Genomic DNA, 20,348 nt, shown 5'->3' on the forward strand with positions numbered 1-20,348 from the left:
TACTGAGTAAAATTAATATTAATACAAATGGTAGTGTTTGACCAATGCAGTAAGGCTTTCAGGGGTAGCCACGGTGTCACCAAATAAGTACTCTCAAAGGTTAAAATATTCTCTAAAAGACCAGCCACAGTGAAAAGTTTAAATATATTTAGTAATAGATAATAAAAACATTAAAATACTAAATATTTATTTACAGTAAACATCAGAGTTTCAGACATATGAAATATTAAAGTAACACAGATGAATACATTCACACATACACGGAAAAACAGTACTTAACTAATCTCATTATATTTTCCTGACTGAACTACCACTTTTCCCTGGTTACTTACTAAAGCAAGGCAAGATGAAGTGGGTGAAAGATACTTCTATGTCAGGTTCCGAAAAACAGACTGCTCTGAGACTTCTGTCTCATCTAGTATTAAAACATCATTTCAGTCCTGGATTACAGAATGACATCAGATACATCTGGTCATTTGACTTCTAGCTCCCATACTACCCCCCCCTTTACTAGAAACTGAACCAGAATCTTGCACATATATATTACCATACACACAGACATAGCTTTGCTAAGATGTGTTATACCATCTGGAAGCCTTAAAACCATTGCCTCCTGCCTTGCCTATGTTGTGGCACTGCTCACAGGTCCTGCAGTACCCTGTTACATCCCTTGCAATCCCAGGCCAATAAAAGTTGTGCACAATGCATCTGTTGGTATGTTTTATGCACATATAACTTATAAAAAGAATGTCATGGGCTATGGCAAGAAGTGCCAGACGTTAGGCTGTAGACACTATCAACTGCTATTTTATTTTACCCTCTAGCCCTCCCTCAGGGTTCCACTCTCTATACAGTAACCCTTTGTTCCAGTATACAGACTCCCCTTTTCCGTGAGAATCAGGTGCCTCCCTAGCTACCTCCCTCAAGCCTCGTAGTGTAGGGTCTGATGCCTGAGCCTGTCTCAACTCTAACTTTGTGACCCTTCCCAGCTCCCTTTCCACAGGATAGTATCTCCCAAAGGAGGCATAATCATAATAAACAGCAAGTGACCAAATGAAACCCTTTAGAAAAGCACAGCAGAAATAATAAGAGGAAGACACATTTTTAACCATAGCAACTCCCTGAAGGGAAAACATTTCAACACTACTCTTGTAATGCAGTAGTAATGATGGGATTGTCTAAAAGGATCTCATGAAAAGCCTTGTCAGTTGCTTATAGAAAGTCTGATAGGACCACACCTGAATAAAGGTGTTAATCCATTACTGTTTAGAGATCTTTAAAGACCCTCATCAGGGCTGTCTTATCAGTATGTTTAGACTGAAAAACAGATTGGGCTGATCATAGTTATTATTACCTTTAAGATGGAACTACAGCTAACCATAGACCACCTTCTGTAACACCTTAATAACAAATGGAAAGCCATAAATAGAGTGATCATAACCCAGATCACTGGAGTTTAAAACTGCCTTTTAGAAGATGGGAGTAAGTCATTGTCTCCATTAAAACTTATAGATATGTCCCATAGCTAAATGAGGATTGAACAGTGTAGTAACAGCCTGGTCCCAGCATCTCTAGGCAGGATATCATCAGTGTAATGGGACATTGACCTAGGCCACAGGTAGTTAAGAGGATATTAAAAGCAAGACAACCAATCTTGTCATTATCATAGTGAACTCACAGCAGTTCCAGGATCTCACATACGCGAGCGTGCGCACACACACACACACACACACACACACACACACACACACACACACACACACACACACACACACACACACACACACACACACACACACACCCACCAATAGCACCCAATGGCCCTGCAAGTGCACCATGTGAACACAGCAAGCTTTGTGGTAAAAAATCAGGTGGCAAGTTTACATTTGACAATTGTCAAAGCTGTTCAGGTAGCAAAGCATTCTGATTTGAAGAGCATCCTTACCATCTTGAAGGAACCAGCTGTTATGGTTGCCACAGAAGAGAGCTGTCAGGATCAGTGCAAATATTTCTTTCAGAAAATCCCACTCAAACAAACTTAGTAACACTCCATGTTGAAATTTTAATCTGTGAATAGAACAACAAGGGAAAGTAAACCAACTAGTTAAGACACAGCATAGCTGTCCCTTTCAAAGATTTATGGATATGGTGATTAAACCCTATTATTATTACTTTATTAAGGTTGGTATATGCTTGACTATTTTGCAGACATAAGTTAGCAAAAGCAAGCTGTTTTTTTATATTTCTACTGTTGTGTGACTGGACATAAATAAACAGTATCACTAAGACTTAGTATAGCCTGGTGCAAAGATTGGTTATAAAAAGCAGGAAAGCAGGAAGATTTCTCCGAAATAAAGAATTGGCACCAAAATCATGGACTGAAACTAAATGCCAGAAAATGGATTATTGTATCCTTTGGGAAGTCATCTACCTCAGGGAGCTACCACATTTACAGTACACCGTATGAGTTGACCCAGTTGTTCAGGATTTGGGAATTAGCAGTAACCTGACTTTTGACTGACACGTCTATTGTTGTAAGAAAGTCCAGTATGAGCATGCACACACACACACACACACACACACACACACACACACACACACACACACACACACACACACACACACACACACACACACACACACACATACGCACGCACATACATACACCCTGAAATAACTCCAAGCATGGCCCTGCAAACACACATTTCCAGACAGACACAGGCACAATGACAGCTCCAAGTATGCACTTGTATACACACACAAATTTAGACACTGAGACATCTCCAACTATGCACTTGCATATGTGTATGTGTGTGTGTGTGTGTGTGTGTGAATATATATATATATTTGCACACACACACACACACACACACACACACACACACACACACACACACACACACACACACACACACACACACACACACACACACTAATTACCTGTTGTGCGAACTACCTTGCTCCTACCATAGACATTAAAAAGTGGGATTCTTTTAATTGCTCTACCTCTCTTTTCCATTCTGGGTGAAAGGCTCTGGGAAAGTGCATTTGGCTTATTTGCATTAGGTGTGCTTTCAGACTGCTACATTGGCATGTGGCTTCCTCTGTTGAGATCACTTTAGGGCTAAATGTCACAGCCTTCTTACTGCTGCAGCATTATCACAGTCTTTAAATTGCTTCCTCAGTGCACTGAAAAATACTGCAAGAAGCAGGATTGTGCAATGCATCATGTGTTTCAGAATTCTGGCTTCAATTTTAAAATAAAGTATAAAACCTATCAATAATATTTACACTGATGGTTACTATACTACAGTGAATGCACACCACAAAAGCTACTGAATGTACCCAGTATGTAAACAGTAAGTTATAGACAGTTTTTCATGAATCCCACAAATGTAGTTTACTAGGCAAATAGTCACCAAGCAAGGCTTCTGTTATTATATTAGTCTACATATCCATCTGTCTATAAATCTATCTGACGATCTATCTGTATATTTATATTTTATCTGTGTGGGTATGTATCTAACATTTTTGGTGTATAAGCGATATGATGCACTGTTTTTTTTCTGGGATGACTTGGGATCTCTGGTCTACGTAAAATCAGACTGTGTGCTCATGGAGGTGTGGGCCTCAGACCAACATATATAAAATGCAGTCCCCTTGTATTATTCAGGTATGCTATACTGTAGCATATAGGGCTCCAAGACGGTACCATGGAATACCCTCACAACCTCAGTGATAGCAGCAGATGATCATCACGTGCGAGTCAGTTTAGAATACAGGGTAACACCAGGGACAACTTAGATTATGGCTCTACTCTTGGCATAGTTTCTTCATTTAAAACCAGCTATCTGGTCAACCAAAACTAATAGAAAGTGACTGCAGATGATGGACTTTCAAGGGGTATTCCCTGTCATTCCCAACAAAGGCTAAGGTAAACTAGCCACTAAAGCTACTGTGTTCATGTTCATGTGTTTTTTTTTAACTAGTCTTCTTAATTATCTTTTGTGATCCACTTCAAATCTTAAGTTTTCGAATGCATTTAGTTTTATTGCTCTGGAATACGACTGAGAAATAAAAACAGAGAAGCTGAAATAGAAACAGCCATGTATGACATTAATTAAATGCAGTATTTGAGGAAGACCACATGATGGAGACAAAGATAAATAAAAATTGATGCACACAAGCCGGAATAAACATGCACATCACTGGTTTGTTTTGCCTTTGAAATATAGGGATTGGTAAAATGAGGCTATTTACTGGGTAAATAAAAACATTTTGCACTACTTTCTGAGAGACTTCCTATAGTAATGCTAATGAAAATAAATCATATCAGGCATTCACATTGTTTTCCTGCTTATTGTCACTATTGCCCAGACTTCATATATTCTTTGCTTTGGGAAAATTTATTTAAGTTTTCATATTTAACATAATAGTGATTCTAAAATTATTATATACAACCAAATGTCTTGTCCAAAATATAATTAATTTGTGATCAACATCCTCCCAGTTGTCAAACTGATAAATTCAGACTAGCAGAAAAGGTTGAGGTACAGCAGTACATTCAGTAGTGCAAAGCCGGGACAGGAACTGCTCCTGGTTATGTAGAAACAGAACACCGAGCACATAAAATTTGCAGAGGTTACTCTCTAGAAAAGAGTAATGCAAAAAATGCTTTTCTTAGTTTGGTTGGGAGACCTCTGTAAAAGACAAAAAAGTAGTTAAACAAGCAATGACCACATAGCATCAGTTTTCTTTCTAATGTCCGATCCACTAATCTTTTTGGTAATTTTTAATGTATGTCAGCACATTGCTCTGGTGGCGTGCTGTCACTAAATATTTAGTGAAGCTATCACTGGCAAACACTACAAAATTGCATATTCCTGCCATATTTCCCTTATTTGCATGTACATAAGCTTGTTTTCTTCATGTGCAGCAGAGTTTTTAGACTGTATTCAGGGATTTAGAAATAAAAAATAAAAATGTCAGATATAATTTCATCATTCAGTCACCCACTACTGGTCATTCTGTCCACAAAGAAAATCAAAACTTAAGTGGCACTATTGTTCAGATGCTACTCTTAGTACAAACGTGAAACACTAAAAGCAGATTTTCATGAACAAAACTATCCTAGTTGGAATTCTCCTTCTGCTTACCTAGAGACAGATGATAATTAAGGTGCCTAAGAGGCCATATCCCAAATGTCTTTTCTGCAAGTAACCAGAATCTATCCAAATCAGCTAATCTACATGCCACCATACTTGCTGGAAAAGCTGCAGAGCCAGTTTTGTTATTGTAGCTAATATGTGTACCGGTGTAGTTTATTATATGAATTGTCTCTATCTCCCTTACCTTGTTTTATGCTTGTTTTATTTAGTATGTGTGTGCAGTAGCTAACCAGCAACAATATATGATCTAAAATGGTCACTGGATAGTCATTTTTAATTTTTGAAATCTTTTATGACAATGTCACATTCAGTATGTCAGTTCTGTAGACCAGCACTATATAGATTTTTGTTTTACTTTGCTCTTGTTTTTGTTCATGCCTTTTCAAATGTAGAGTTCTTTAAGTATACCACAGGATTATTTTAGGATGCTCTTCCCTCACTTATATCACTCCTTTGCACTTTTATGTTAGTACTAATGGGCAATGTCAAGTTGCATTAGGATTACCAACATTGTTTTGCATTCTGGGTTATGACATGAAACAGAGATCTTTATGATATCTGTTTGCTTCTGTCCAACCATGCTTTTCCTCATATGCTGCCTGTTCTGCCTTGTTACAGAATGTGCAGAAGTTGTACAGTACCACAGCTACTCTGTGCACTAACAAGGCATTGCTTACTGTTCTAGCAGCCTTTGTTACAGAACATGCAGAAGTTGTACAGTACCAGAGCTACTCTGTGCACTAACAAGGCATTGCTTACTGTTCTAGCAGCCTTTGTTACAGAACAAGCAGAAGTTGTACAGTACCACAGCTACTCTGTCCGCTAACAAGGCATTGCTTACTGTTCTAACAGCCTTTGTTACAGAATGGGCAAAAGTTGTACAGTACCACAGCTACTCTGTACACTAACACCGCATTGCTTACTGTTCTAGCAGCCTTTGTTACAGAACAGGCAGCAGTTGTACAGTACCACAGCTACTCTGTGCACTGACAAGGCATTGCTTACTGTTCTAGCAACCTTTGTTCCAGAATGGGCAGAAGTTGTACAGAACCACAGCTACTCTGTGCACTAACAAGGTACTGCTTACTGTTCTAGCAGCCTTTGCCATGTTGACCACTACCTTTCTTGGCTCTGATCAGATGAGAACCTCAGTAGCCAGTGATATTGATCTTAATGTCGTGTTGGATGACAAATCATCCTTTACCTGTCCTGTGGAAACTGATGTTCAAATTGCACCCCCTTCTCTTTATAGAGCTTTTTTCATGCACACCTTGACTGTTATTCAGTATGGCATTATCTATATCAATTTATTACAAATGGAACCTAAGCTTGCCAGGTATGCAGCCTGACAATGTGCTGTCCAAAACTGAATCTCATTAGAAGCCACTGTTATCAATGAAATATCAAATCTGCATGTCTATCCCAGCTATAACAAAAAGCAGGAGACATCAATCCTGGCTATAGCATGAGACCACGTGGTCTAAAATAGGGTTTATGAGTGCAGGCTGCATATGCAAAAAGTTCATTGATATTTAGTCATGAATTAGCAACCAGAACCCTTGTGTATGGATGCTTTAAAGCCTATATTTCCATTCACTGAATGCTTATTTTACGTCATTCTTTGTTTTAATAGTTTGTAATAAGAGTTTAGTGGAAGGGCTCCCTATTATGCTGTCAGAGATGCAGGCTGTCGAATGTGTCTTTGTCAAACTGAAAAGCGCGAAAACGCAAAATAGCGAAGCGGCTTTTCAGCGAATTCTTTTCCTGGGAAAGAATTTGCTTGGCCACTTTCGCTACTTTGCCATTTTCGGTACTGTAGTACAATCTTGGAGTTGGTATATTTAAGTAGGGGGGTGCCCCCCACATTATGTAATGTTTTACAGTTTTTTTTTTTCCGGAACAGCGATTATTTCCCTTGGGTTTCTGCCCAGTCAGACTTTCCTGGTAAACAAATGTAAAATAAAATAAATAAAAAGCTCTGATACAATTCCTTCTGTTGTTCTATAAGTGAATAAAACATGCTTAGTAAGGTACAAATTAAATTAATATCTACAGAAAAATGAAAATAACCTAAGAATGGGACATAAAAGGAGCAGGACAGGGTAGACAAAAACTATGGCTATGAGATTTGTGAGGTGCCTCAGTCTGTAGAGCAGCTGTATGGCTCAGGGAACCTCTGAGAATACTGATGATGTGGGGTTTTGCTTACAATTAGAAGAGCATCATATTGTAAGATGGCAGCTAGAGATGTTAGTAGACTGTCCAGTCAAGCATGAAAGGATAGATTGGGACTGGAGGAAACAGGGGGCCTGTAAACAAAATGCAGTGGGAAAGGTTGGATAGGAAAGGCATAGAACATTGTTAAAGGTTGCCAGGGAAGTACAGACAAGTGAGGTGGAACAGAATAAAGTGAAGGTAGAAAGTGGAAGATGCAGTCATGAAAAGGGGAACGAGGAAAAGGATTCCAGAGTGGAAGACAGAAACAAAGAATATAAGTGGTAAAGGGTAGCTAGAAGAAGTGGCCGGGCAGGAGCCAACACCACAGGGTGAGCAGAAGGGAAGGGGGTTGTGATATACATTTAACATGAAGTACAGAGGACAAAGAAACACAATAGTGGAGAGTTCATGTAGGAAGAGCACAGGTGGAATAGTGAAACACTTACACATGCCACAGGAAGGGACAGGGAGGGAAGCAAGTAGCACAAACAGTGAGAAAGACTTAAAATAGTGGAAGTGGAAATGTTACACATAGGAGGGATAGTGCCATGGAGCAGGAAGCAGAGGAGAGGAGAGCCAGTGTGAGGTAAGACAAGAGGGTTTTGGTGATTACAGACTTCAAAAGAGGATTAGGAGTCTAGGCACATGAAGAAGGAAAGCTCAGATTTCAGTGAAACCGTCTTGAGACTGAGTAAAATGTAGGAGGAGGTACCCAGACTGAGTAAAATGTAGGAGGAGGTACCCAGAATTGTCACCAAGGGAGGAGGAGTGAATGCCTGTTGTGGTGCACATAGACAACAATGATTTGTCAAAAGGGATGGCTGAGGCGACTTCAAACAGGGCTAGGGAAGTGGCAATGAAATGCCAGGAGAGGCAGTTGAAAGTAACATTCTCTGAAGTTCTGTCAGTGCCAGCAGCCACAGTAAAAATGAAATACAGGATAAGGGAATATACTGAGTGTAATGTGGCAATGGACAAAGGAAGAAGACTTGTGACTGGTAAAAGGGGGTAGACTGGGAGAGAGATCAGCTCTGTGCCTAACACACTCTCTATCCTAACCAAAAATGGACAGAGGTGCTTAGGACTAGGTTAGAAAGGTGCAGTTCATACCTTTAAAATAAATTTGGAAAATGAAACTAACAAAAGCAGAAGAGAGTGAATATGTTGAGAAGGTAGAATGAAGGTAAACACAGCAAAGGATTGAAGATGGTAACTTGGTTTATGGTTGAATAGTCTTTTGCAATTAAAGTAGTCTGGATAGAAAGATGGGAGAGCTGCAAACAGTGATGCAGAAGGAAAGGGTGGACATTGTTAGTATCACAGAAATGTGGGGCAATGACAAGAATGAGTGGCATGTGGATGTTTCTGGGTATTGGGTTGTTCAGGATGACAACAAAGGGAAATGAGGTTGCATACTAATCTACATATAGACAGGCCACAAATGTGCAGTCAGAGATGAAGAGCACCAAGAAAGGGGTGGGACAAACATTGAGCCAGGTTTATAATCTAGGCTGAATGCCTTACAGTTGAGGATGAGAAAGTATGGACAGTTGGGGGAACTGACACAGCCAAAGGGGATGAGAGACTGGACAAAAAAATGACAGAGTGGAGTAATATGACAAGGGTAATACTCAGAAGGAATCTGACTCCACCAGGAACAGATAGGGAAATTCCATGTTCTAGGGTAGAGAGGGAGTGGAAGTTGTTTGAGATCTTGAACTATGAGAAGTTCAATCAGCAAATGTGGGGCTGTATCTGAAAATACAGAATTCCTCCATGGTTTTAAGCAGTACAGCGGGTGCCATGGATGTCCAAGTTAAGGCACTGTTTGCCAGCTGTAATCGTACCATAGATTGGAGGAGAAAGGTAAGAATAAAAAGGGAAAGATGATGGAGTGGGATTTTAGATTAGTGGATTATGCAATGCTAGGTGACATGATCAAGGATGTGTTAGGAGACTGGGAAAATTGAGGAAATAAGTAAGCTATGGGAATGACACATGGATGTGAGCAAGGCTGTGAACAAGGATGTGAGGAAAAGAAAAAATGTGGTGAAGAATGGCAGTGCAGTTGCACAGAAAGATGAGGCTAGCAATTAAGGCAGAAGATGGGGCCTACAAGAGGTAGAAAGGAGGGGTGGGGAGCTGGTGGCTAACAAACATGCAGCAAAGATGAGAAGGGAAGCAAAGGCTATAAATAAAATAGAGCTACCAGAAGGGAAACAAGAGCATTTCCAGGTATTTATTATTTTATTTTTTATTTGCAGTTTGGTAATGTGATAGGTGGACTGGTCAGTTGACCGTTTTCAGCTATGACCTCAATGCCATTTGAGCACTCATCTGAAACTTAACACAGATACTATAAAACAAACATTTAGGATAATGTACATAAACGGCAGAAAAATTGTACAGTATGCAAAGCACTAGTATTTACAACATGTAAATTTTTTTGTACGTTTCTGATTTTCCTATGAGAGATATACAAAAGTAGATTAAGAATTAAAATTATGTAATAGCATTTAAAAAATAAGATGATGTAGTAGCATTTTGTTGAACATTGTATGTATCCCGTATCTTGTAAGCAATTGCATGTGTTTTCAGTGTTTTCTTCTAGAAAATGCTCTTTTTGCTTTTTGGTAAAACCCTTTAGGGTTTGTTTACTTTAGATAGGTGAGTTCAAGTAGTTGGACCTAGCTTAGAGAAGGCCCTCTCATCCGTGGATGGGTGAAATCATGGTCTTACTAATGGAATGCTATTGTCTTGACTGCTTCTTGAGGAATGTACAGTCTCTGATGCATAGTGTTGATCTGATGGGATGATGTTGCCCCAGAATTATGACTTTCTAGAAAAGTGTTTCAAGTAAGATTTCTGCTTTGCAATGTATAGGAGACCATTTGAAAGCCTTTAACAGATCACAGTGATGAGTACTGCTGTCAGCTAGGAGTTCAAACTGGCATATTTTGATCTCCATTATTTGTTAATTTTGGGCATTAAAGTTGAACTATAAGATGAGGAAGGACATATTCAATCTTTGATATTATTATGTTTCTAGAGAGTGAATGGTGTACAGTTGGGGAAATGGTGCAATATTTTGTAGTACAGGTTTAGTTGCGCAAGAGCTTTGTACCAAGTTGTCTATATGCTCTGTAATAAGAGAGATGGACCTAAGAAAATGCCAAGATGTTTATGCAGTATTACAAACGGAATTGGGGTGCCAAAGTTATCCTTGCCTATGATTGAGTCAAGTTGTTTAAGTTTATGTGGAGTGCATAGTACATATCAGAAAGCAAGGAAGGAAGAGACATAGCTGATCAGGCTGAGCAAAGATGGCAGGAGACAGCAGAAGATGGAAAAAGCAGAGGTACGTAGTAAATATTTTGTTTCAGTCTTCACAAATGGAAGAAGGGAAAGGGTACCTTTCTGGGAGGAAGGGACAGCAGAAAAGGGACAACAGTAGACAAGGACCAGAATAGAGAATGAGAAGTTTCCAAGGGCACTTGTTGCCATTATGGAGGATATCACACTTGATGGGCTATCTCTAAGAGTCCACGGATATATTGTCAGAGTGCTGGCAGACCCTGTGCTGGAGATCTTCAACAGTTACTGGGCAGAACAAATGTGTCACAGGTCTGAAAGTTAGAAAGTATGGCAACCTTGTACAAACAGGGAATCAGGAAAAGTCTAGAGAATTCTAGATCAGTTTGCTTAGCAACTGTGGCAGGTGAAGTCATGGAGTGAATCCAGAGGGAAATATGGTGCCATTTCTAGAAGACAGTTTGTACGGTTCATACCAGCAGGAGTCATCTTTCAAGCCTGATTCAGTTTTATGACTGGATTACAGGTGGACCTGTCATGAAAGTGCTGGTAGAAATAGTCTGCCTTTTGCCTTTTATAAAGGACTTCAGCAAAGCCTTTGATTCGGTCACACATAGGAAATCAAAAGAAAATTGGAGGGACTGGGTGGCATGATCACAAGTGAGGTTTTATCATAGGATCATAGAAAGTTGCTAGGCTGTTGGCCCTGTGATCCTGCTTTACATAGAGAGGGAGTCTGTTCCACAAAACATAGAGTCTCTGGGACACAAATCTGTGCTGCCAACAAGTCCTATTGATGTCACAGACCAGGTTGAAGTTGCAAGTGTGGGTTACTCGAGTGAAGCTTGACTTGCGGATATGCAGCAGTCCCATCACTGCGGGTCTGAGATTGCTTTGTATGCCAGACAGAGGTCACCTCTAAGGAGTCTGTAGGAGACTGAGTAGAGGGACAGGGCTTTTAGCCTATCTGTGTAGGGTAGATGTTTTAGGCCCTGGATTCTCCGGGTGAGGAACCTCTGTGGTCTGCCCAGCTGCTGCATGTGCTTTGTGAGGTACATGCTGAAAGGGGCACTGTACTCAATAATGGGTCTTATAAGGGAAGAATACAGGGATGTTATAATTTGGAAAGTCTGAATAAGCTGGCAGAAAGGTGGCATTTGAAGTTCAGTACAAAGGCATGCAAATCTCTAGACTTAGACAACAGCCTTAATGTGAAGTCTCAGTCTGTGGAGTGGAATAGATGGCAAAAGAACCAGAAAATGATCTTGGAGTATTAATCACACTTGGTTTACACCACCTGGAACAGATTGACAGGCTAGTATTAGCAGCAGCAAACAGATTGCTGGTATATATCCTTAGAGGAACAGTTTCTACAAGCAAAGAGAGAATGTTGTACTTTATCATACCTTTGTTAGACCAGACCTTGAGTACTCATTGCAGTTATGGATACCTTAAATGGAAAAGAACATCAAGTTTCTAGAATAAATCCAGAGGAAAGCTACAACAAAGGTTCATGAAATGGGATGGAGGAATATGTCAAGAGCACATAGGAGTTAGAGCTCTTCTCACTTGACACCAGAAGAGATGGGGATCGTCAGGATTTTGATGCATAAGAGCACTTTTAAGCATAAGATCACTTTTATGAAGGGGACATTTTAAGTAGGAATGATGGGGGGAGAAGTGGGCATACTTACACACGCACACACACACACACACACACACACACACACACACACACACACACACACACACACACAGACTGTAGGGCCTAGTTACTCCATAGTTCTCCAAAGGTACTTTTTCACAGAGAGAGTTGTGGGATTGTCTACCAAAATGAGTGGCGGGCAGAGAGAGAGAATGATGGAGACAGAGACCGATATAAAAAGAATCCACAGAGGTGTTCAAAAAGGCATAGGACAGATAGAAATAACCACCAAGTTAACCAGAGTTTGTATATTATACAAACAAAATTATGATTTCTTATTACATAATATGCAAAGAACGGAACTCATTATTTTCTCTCTGAATTTCCAAACTTTGTAACAGACTTTCTGACTCCATTAGGTTCAAAGAAAGCCTTCAAATGTTTAAAGCATCAGAAACCTGAGAAACTCAGGATTTTGTATATGTACTACACTTACAGTTTGATTACCCATCCTCTCCTGAACCATAGACTCACACTGAAATATGGCCTGCCTTTCCAACTAAACTGAATCTCCATGAATGGTTTTCTTCAATCTATCCTGCTTTTTCAGCCAAACTTCTACAACCAGTTCATCACCTGAATCTGTCAGAACAAACTGGCTCCCCACCTAAGCACCATGTTCAATCATAGCCTCACATTAGGCTTTATGCCCACTGAATGGTGTACAGCAACAGTTATCCCACTCCACAAAGGGGGAGCCACCACTGATCCCAGGAACTGTTGCCCTATTAGTCTGACGAGCCTAGTCTGCAAGGCTATGGAACATATCATCATGGAACTCATAAACAAAGACATTGGTAACCTCCAAACTCTGGATCCCACCCAGTTCGGGTTTGTGAAAGGCAGATCATGCCTCTTAAACCTGATCGACTTCTTTGAGGCAGTCACCAAAGCCGTAGATGAGGGTAAGGTGGTTCACACAGTCTATCTTGACCTCGCCAAGGCTTTTGACACCATCCTCCATTCTGGAATTATAGCTAAACTCACTCAACTAGGTATAAATCATTACGTCACAAGATGGGTTGCCAACTGGCTCACTGACAGAACCCACACTGTAAAAGTTGCACACTCCAAATCTGACCTCAAACCAGTGACAAGTGGAGTACCACAGGATTCAGTCCTGGGATCTCTCCTGTTTGGTATCTACTTCTCTGAAGTACAGGCTAACATAGAAGGCCTTGGGCTAATGAAGTTCGCAGATGACTGCAAACTAGGAGCCATAGTCAAGTCCCCAAATGCTGTGGAAATCCTAAAGAAGGGCCTCGCTGAGACAGATGCTTGGTGTCAGAGCCATGGCCTCAAGCTCAGTGCCAAAAAGTGCATTGTCATCCCCTTTGGTAAAAATTATTTTCCCATAAACTACTACGTAGACAGCAGTCTACTTAACACTGAATGTGTGATAAGAGAACTTGGGACCCAGGTGGACAGTAGTTTATCCTTTGATAGTCACATCGCCACAGTAGTCAGGAAGTCCTTCTATGTGGCACACCTCATCATAAAAGGGTTCTCATCCAGGAAAAAAGAGGTCATTGTTCCCCTCTACTCATCACTCATTAGACCCATTATAGAGTACAATGCCCCTTTTGGAATGTACCTCACAAAACATCTGCAGCAGCTGGAAAGGCCACAGAAGTACCTCACAAAGAGGATTACTGGCTTCAAACAGATGCCCTACACTGACCGTCTCAAAAAACTCCAGCTTTACTCCATAGCATATCGCCTACTCTGAGGTGATCTCTGCCTAATATATAAAGCTATGTCAAACCCAGGGCTGTTGGACATGCTACACCTAAAGAAATCCCAGTCCCTCCGAGCTACATGCTCTAGGGACCTAAACCTTGTCACCACAATAAACAGGACATGCTGGAGGGAAGATTCCTGTCCCAGAGACTTCCCATACTCTGGAACAGGCTACCCATCTATGTCAAGCAAAGTTCTTCATTAGCACTCTTCAAGAAAAATCTCGAGTGGATGGGAAATAGGAAATACACTCCGGGGATCACTTCTGTGTCTCTGCTTGACAGTGGCACAGGAAAATAACTTTTTTGGGTGGCATAAGCCAGGGAACCTTGTTGGCTAGGCTTACAAAGGCTCTCGGGCTGATAACCTAGTACCTACCTATGAAGCTATGTCCACTGTATGTAGTCTTACTTTGGTCCTGTTCTCAATTTAACTAAGTCACACTAATAATTGACAGATAGCACCCCCACTTTCCACCCCCTTTCTCCCCTCACATGTCCACTGCAAGCCCACAGCTGTCTGCATAGAAAACATATGTTATGCTTCTTTCTGTAATCCTTTTATGTTTACCAACTATATTGTCTGTATATGTACTCCTTTTGTAATACTCAGCTGTCTAAATAAATATATATATATTAATCTAAGTACCATGTATTGCCTCGCATTTATTTTGGAGGTTTACTCCCTGGGCTTTTGCTGGAAATTGGCATTTAGTCCCAGTTTGACTTTCCTGGTAAATAAAAGCAATAAATGAAACAATAAATAAATTAACATAGAAAAAGGGAGGAAGAGGAGTTAAAGAGAAACATTGCTGATTATGCCAGTGGTACTGCCTACCCTGTTAATATTAAACAGGTATGCGCCATAGGTTCATAGATTAGTACTAAGCTAACTGCCCTTGCGAGCCACTTTAAGCCTAGTCAATTATATCTCAGACTGACCAAACCCTGCACCTTTGTGCTGCAAGGAAAACACACATTAACCAGACCAATCTGAAAAATGATAAAATGAATGGGGTTTATTAGTGAAGGAACAGTTTCTAATGGGTAGGAAGATTTTTTTTAATTCTCTGAAGATGAAGTTAGAGATTTAAGCAAGGCTGCTAAGGAGGATTTTTTTATCTTAAGTTGCAAAGAAAAACAGCTTTGAAGGAACTAAAATACATGAAAGGCTTTATATTCATTAATGCAGATAAAGGAGGTGGTATTGTTGTGGTCAGTGAAAGAGTCTGTGAAGACAGTATAACTGCTAGGGTAGCTGATTATTATACCTATAGAGAGGTTACACTTGTGGACTTTAGTAAAACATAGAAGAGTAGATAATGCCCTGCCCAAAAACACCATGCCCCATGATTCCCACTCCTCTTTTCTTGATGTACTGGGAAATATTAGGGTTCAACCAAACACCCTAATAATGGGTGACTTCAACTACCCCACCATTAACTGGGAAAACTACTCGTGTACCAACTCCTTAGCTCAACGCTTTCTGGAATTCATAAACTCCAATGTCCTAGATCAACTTATCCACACCCCCACCAGGGGCAACAATATCCTAGACCTAGTCATTGCCAACATGAGTGACCGGTGTTCCACACCTGAAGTCAACTCCTCGTTGGTCCTATCCAACCATAAGCTAATCACCCTTGATATCCACATCCTGCCCCCACCCACCATTAAGGAAACCACAGTAAAAAATTTCTCCAAAGCCAACTTCATGCTTCTTAAGACAGAAGTGGTGAACTTCATGACACCCATGCAGATGGACAATACAGTTACAACTACTAAATCCTACACAAATGCACTCTATAAGCACTTACACGTGTGCATGGATCGTGCTATCCCAAACAAAACCAAGATGCTATCCTCCAAAAGAGGAAGCCAATATGGTGGCCCCCTGCCATAAACAAACTGTACAACAGAAGGAAGAAACTGTTGCAAAAGAGAGTAAAATCCCATGAGTGGAGGAGCTCCCTGGTCAGCCTCAGTAAGAAGTTGAGATCCCTTATAAGATCCTCCAAAGCAAGCTACGAAAACAAAATCACCACTAATTTCAAGGACAACCACAAAGCCTTCTATAGCTATGTCAAGAATCTTGATGGCAACACTCAGATCTGCTCTGAGTTACAGCACACAGGCACGAAAATTACAGAACCAACTGATATTGCCAACATCCTGGCAGATAGGTTCAGTGCTAACTTTACCCCCCTCTCACCCCCTAAAGGGCCCATATCTATACAGGAAGAATGCAGAATCCCTGTAATCACAACTATGCAGGTAAAAGCTGCACTCTCTAAAGCCAAAAACACAGCATCCATGGGACCTGACAACATCCCAGGCTGCGTTTTACACAAACTTCAGAACAAACTGGCTCCCCACTTAAGCACCATGTTCAATAATAGCCTTGCATCAGGCTTTGTGCCCACTGAATGGTGCACAGCAGCAGTTATCCCACTCCACAAAGGGGGAGCCACCACTGATTCCGGGAACTATCGACCTATTAGCCTGACAAGCCTGGTCTGCAAGGCCATGGAACGTATCATCATGGAATTCATAAACATAGACATTGGTAACCTCCAAACTCTGGATCCCACCCAGTTCGGGTTTGTGAAAGGCAGATCATGCCTCCTGAAACTGATCGACTTCTTTGAGGCAGTCACCAAAGCCGTAGATGAGGGTAAGGTGGTTCACACAGCCTATCTTGACCTCGCCAAGGCTTTCAACTCCATCCCCCATTCTGGAATTATAGCTAAACTCACTAAACTAGGTATAAATCCCTACATCACAAGATGGGTTGCCCGCTGGCTCACTGACAGAACCCACAATGTAAAAGTTGCAGACTCCAAATCTGACCTCAAAGCAGTGACAAGTGGAGTACCACAGGATTCCGTCCTGGGACCTCACCTGTTTGGTATCTACTTCTCTGAAGTACAGGCTAACACAGAAGGCCTCTGGCTAATGAAGTTCGCAGATGACTGCAAACTAGGAGCCATAGTCAAGTCCCCAAATGATGTGGACATCCTACAGAAGAGCCTCAAGCTCAATGCCAAAAAGTGCAGTGTCATCCCCTTTGGTAAAAACTCTGTACCCATGAACTACCACATAGGCAGCAATCAACTTAACACCAAATGTGTGATAAGAGACCTTGGGACCCAAGTGGACAGTAGTCTCTCCTTTGATAGTCACATCGCCACAGTAGTCAGGAAGTCCTTCTACATGGCACACCTCATCATAAAAGGGTTCTCATCCAGGAAAAAAGAGGTCATTGTTCCCCTCTACTCATCACTCATTAGACCCATTATAGAGTACAACGCCCCTTTTGGAATGTACCTCACAAGACATCTGCAGCAGCTGGAAAGGCCACAGAAGTACCTCACAAAGAGGATTACTGGCCTCAAGCAAATGCCCTACACTGGCCGCCTCAAAAATCTCCAGCTTTACTCCATAGCATATCGCCTACTCCGAGGTGATCTCTGCCTAACATATAAAGCTATGTCAAACCCAGAGCTGTTGGACATGCTACACCTAAAGAAATCCCAATCCCTCTGAGCTACATGTTCTAGGAACCTGAACCGTGTCACCACAATAAACAGGACATGCTGGAGGGATAGATTCCTGTCCCAGAGACTTCCCATACTCTGGAACAGGCTACCCATCTATGTTAAGCAAAGTTCTTCATTAACACTCTTCAAGAAAAATCTTGATGAGTGGATGGGAAATAGGAAATACAGCTCGGGGATCACTTCTGTGTCTCTGTTCGACAGTGGCACAGGAAAATAACTTTCTTGGGTGGCGTAAGCCAGGGAACCTTATTGGCTTGACTTATGTAGGCCCTTGGACTGATAGCCTAGTACCTACCTATGAATCTTTGAACCTATAAAATTACTGAATTCATTACTGGAAAATGTTGTTACTGATGAATATAAATTTTACAAGTACCCTTCTCTTGATTAGGAATTTTTTCCCTGTTCCTAAAATTCACAAGATTTTAAATACCCCCTGTGTGGACTCATTATTGTAGCTGCTGGGACTAAAACTAAACCTCTGCCCTCACTATTGGAAAACAAAGTTAAAGCCTTAGTTAAGTACTGTTGGCATTTTTTGAAGCTCCTAGCTGAAGTCATTATCCAGAATAATAGCATTTTGTAGATACTGAATCTTTGTGTACTAGTATACCATTGAACACAAAACATGGACAATAAGGAAATGTATTCTTTGTGTGCAATGTTAGATCATTTTAGAAAACAGTTTCTTTGTACTGAAGGGTAAATACCACAAACAAGAAAAAGGAGTAGCCATAAGTGCTGGTATGTCTCCTTCTTTTGCTAACTTGGTTATGTCTTGGTGGGAGTGTAAAATTGTGTACAAGATGAATCTATAGAAATGTGTTCAGTTTTACAAGATCTTTATTGATTTCATATTTTAATGGACATAACATCTGAACAATTTGATTTATTTAAGGAAGAAATTAACAAGAGCACTAGATTCTTAAGATTTAGTAGGGGACATTTAAACATTATGGTGCAATGTACTGATATAGAGCTCAGTTATGATCCAATCAAGAATTTACATTCTCAAATATTTAGAAACACCACGTACGTCAGTAAGTTGTCACCAACAGTAAATTAACATTAAATGTTGCCAGAAGTAATTTTAATAGAATATATCATCTTACTTCAGATAATAATATTTTTAAAAAAGAGTTGTTGAGAGATGTTATGGAGAAAATATGATAGACAAGTATGCCATGGAAATTGTAAATGAAAGGGAAGAACTTCATAAACTTATTTTGATAAATAAAGAGGTTTGTGATCACAAAGTTGAAAGTACAGGTTTATATAGGAAAGTATTTACTGTTATGCCTTCAGTTGATAATGATAACATTAAAAGCATTTTGTCTAACAACTGAAAGATTATTTTGAGAAACGTGGAACTGACTAGAGTAAAAAGTACTACACCATACATACATTTGGTGGCATGTTCATATCTATTGTCAATTAATATTCTACATTCTTCTCTTAACATCGTGACCGTTATTCCTTTACTGTTGTGTAACCAACTAGGTCCAGCACTTGAATCAACTGAAGTAGCTAGCATCTTAGTGCAACCACCTTTCTATCATACATTGCTTTATTTTGAGCATTTGACCCATAAAGGTGAATTTATTTTCTTCTCTGTCCTCATAATATCATTTTCACTCATTTGCTGCCATGCTGTATAAAGTGCCATATGTTGCTATAAAGAAACACTTTATGTAAGTATCCCATCTCTGAATCCAGCTTCTGTTTCAGCACTACATTGATGTAACTCTCTTAAACACTGCCTATAAAGGATTGCACAGTGTGCAAGTCCTTTTTGAATCTCATACAATGATACTTGCATAGTGTGTGAGCCTTTACACAGTGGTTGGCATTCATAAATATATTACCGCAAGGCATATTTGGGCAACATTGTAGTATGCAGTAGTACAACAGAGATATAATGTAATTCAGAGACATGATACAGCCTCAGCATCTCATTTGTAACTCATTGTCATGTCTCTGAATCAACTTCTGTCCTACTACAGGCAACACTGCTAGTGTTCCTCCAACTAACCCACTCAACAGACATATGCATGCAAGGGCACACACAAACCCATACATACAGCTTTGAAGTACTTTTCTGCCATGGTGCTAAAAGCCCCACTCCAGCCAGCTAAAAGTGCCAGTCCTACAATAGAAACAAATGGGTGTACTTCAGAAGACAGTGTACATTGTTTTTTGCTTTTATTCACAAATGTAAAGTAGAGTTATTCTTTGAAGTGGTTTACAATGCTATTCTGAATCTGGTGAAATGTGATGGGGAAGTGCACATGACTAATTTGCATTAGCCACACCCCTGGATTGTTGCATTTGCATGACCCTTAGCCAGCAAAACCAGTGTAGTGCTATGGACCATAGTCTTCTTCTAACCGTTTTAGCACTAAAGCTGCCTCTGAGTCAGTCTGGCATAAAATCACTTAATGCTACTGCAAACAGGATTGCACAATGTGTTTTGCATTTCTGAGTTCAGGCCAGCAAATCATTTCTGAAAGCTACCTACTGGGTTTGTTGGTCATCTTTAGTAACTTGTATTACTTATTAAGAAGTAGCTTCAGAAGCTATCAATTATTTCAAGCAATAAAAATATAGACGAAGATGACAATACCTGTAAATTTGTAAGAAATCTATT

General features: G+C 40.3%; 1 protein-coding gene across 1 annotated transcript in view; it reads left to right on the forward strand.

Annotated features, from left to right (window-relative positions):
• Nucleotides 1–20,348, forward strand: part of LOC122795736 (BCL2/adenovirus E1B 19 kDa protein-interacting protein 3-like) — an 864,428-nt gene that overhangs the window by 699,040 nt on the left and 145,040 nt on the right. The gene's annotated exons all lie outside the window — the stretch shown is intronic.

This window comes from Protopterus annectens, chromosome 2.part2 (genome assembly GCF_019279795.1).
Source record: "Protopterus annectens isolate FY-2018-M chromosome 2.part2, PAN1.0, whole genome shotgun sequence".
Taxonomy (NCBI): domain Eukaryota; kingdom Metazoa; phylum Chordata; order Ceratodontiformes; family Protopteridae; genus Protopterus; species Protopterus annectens.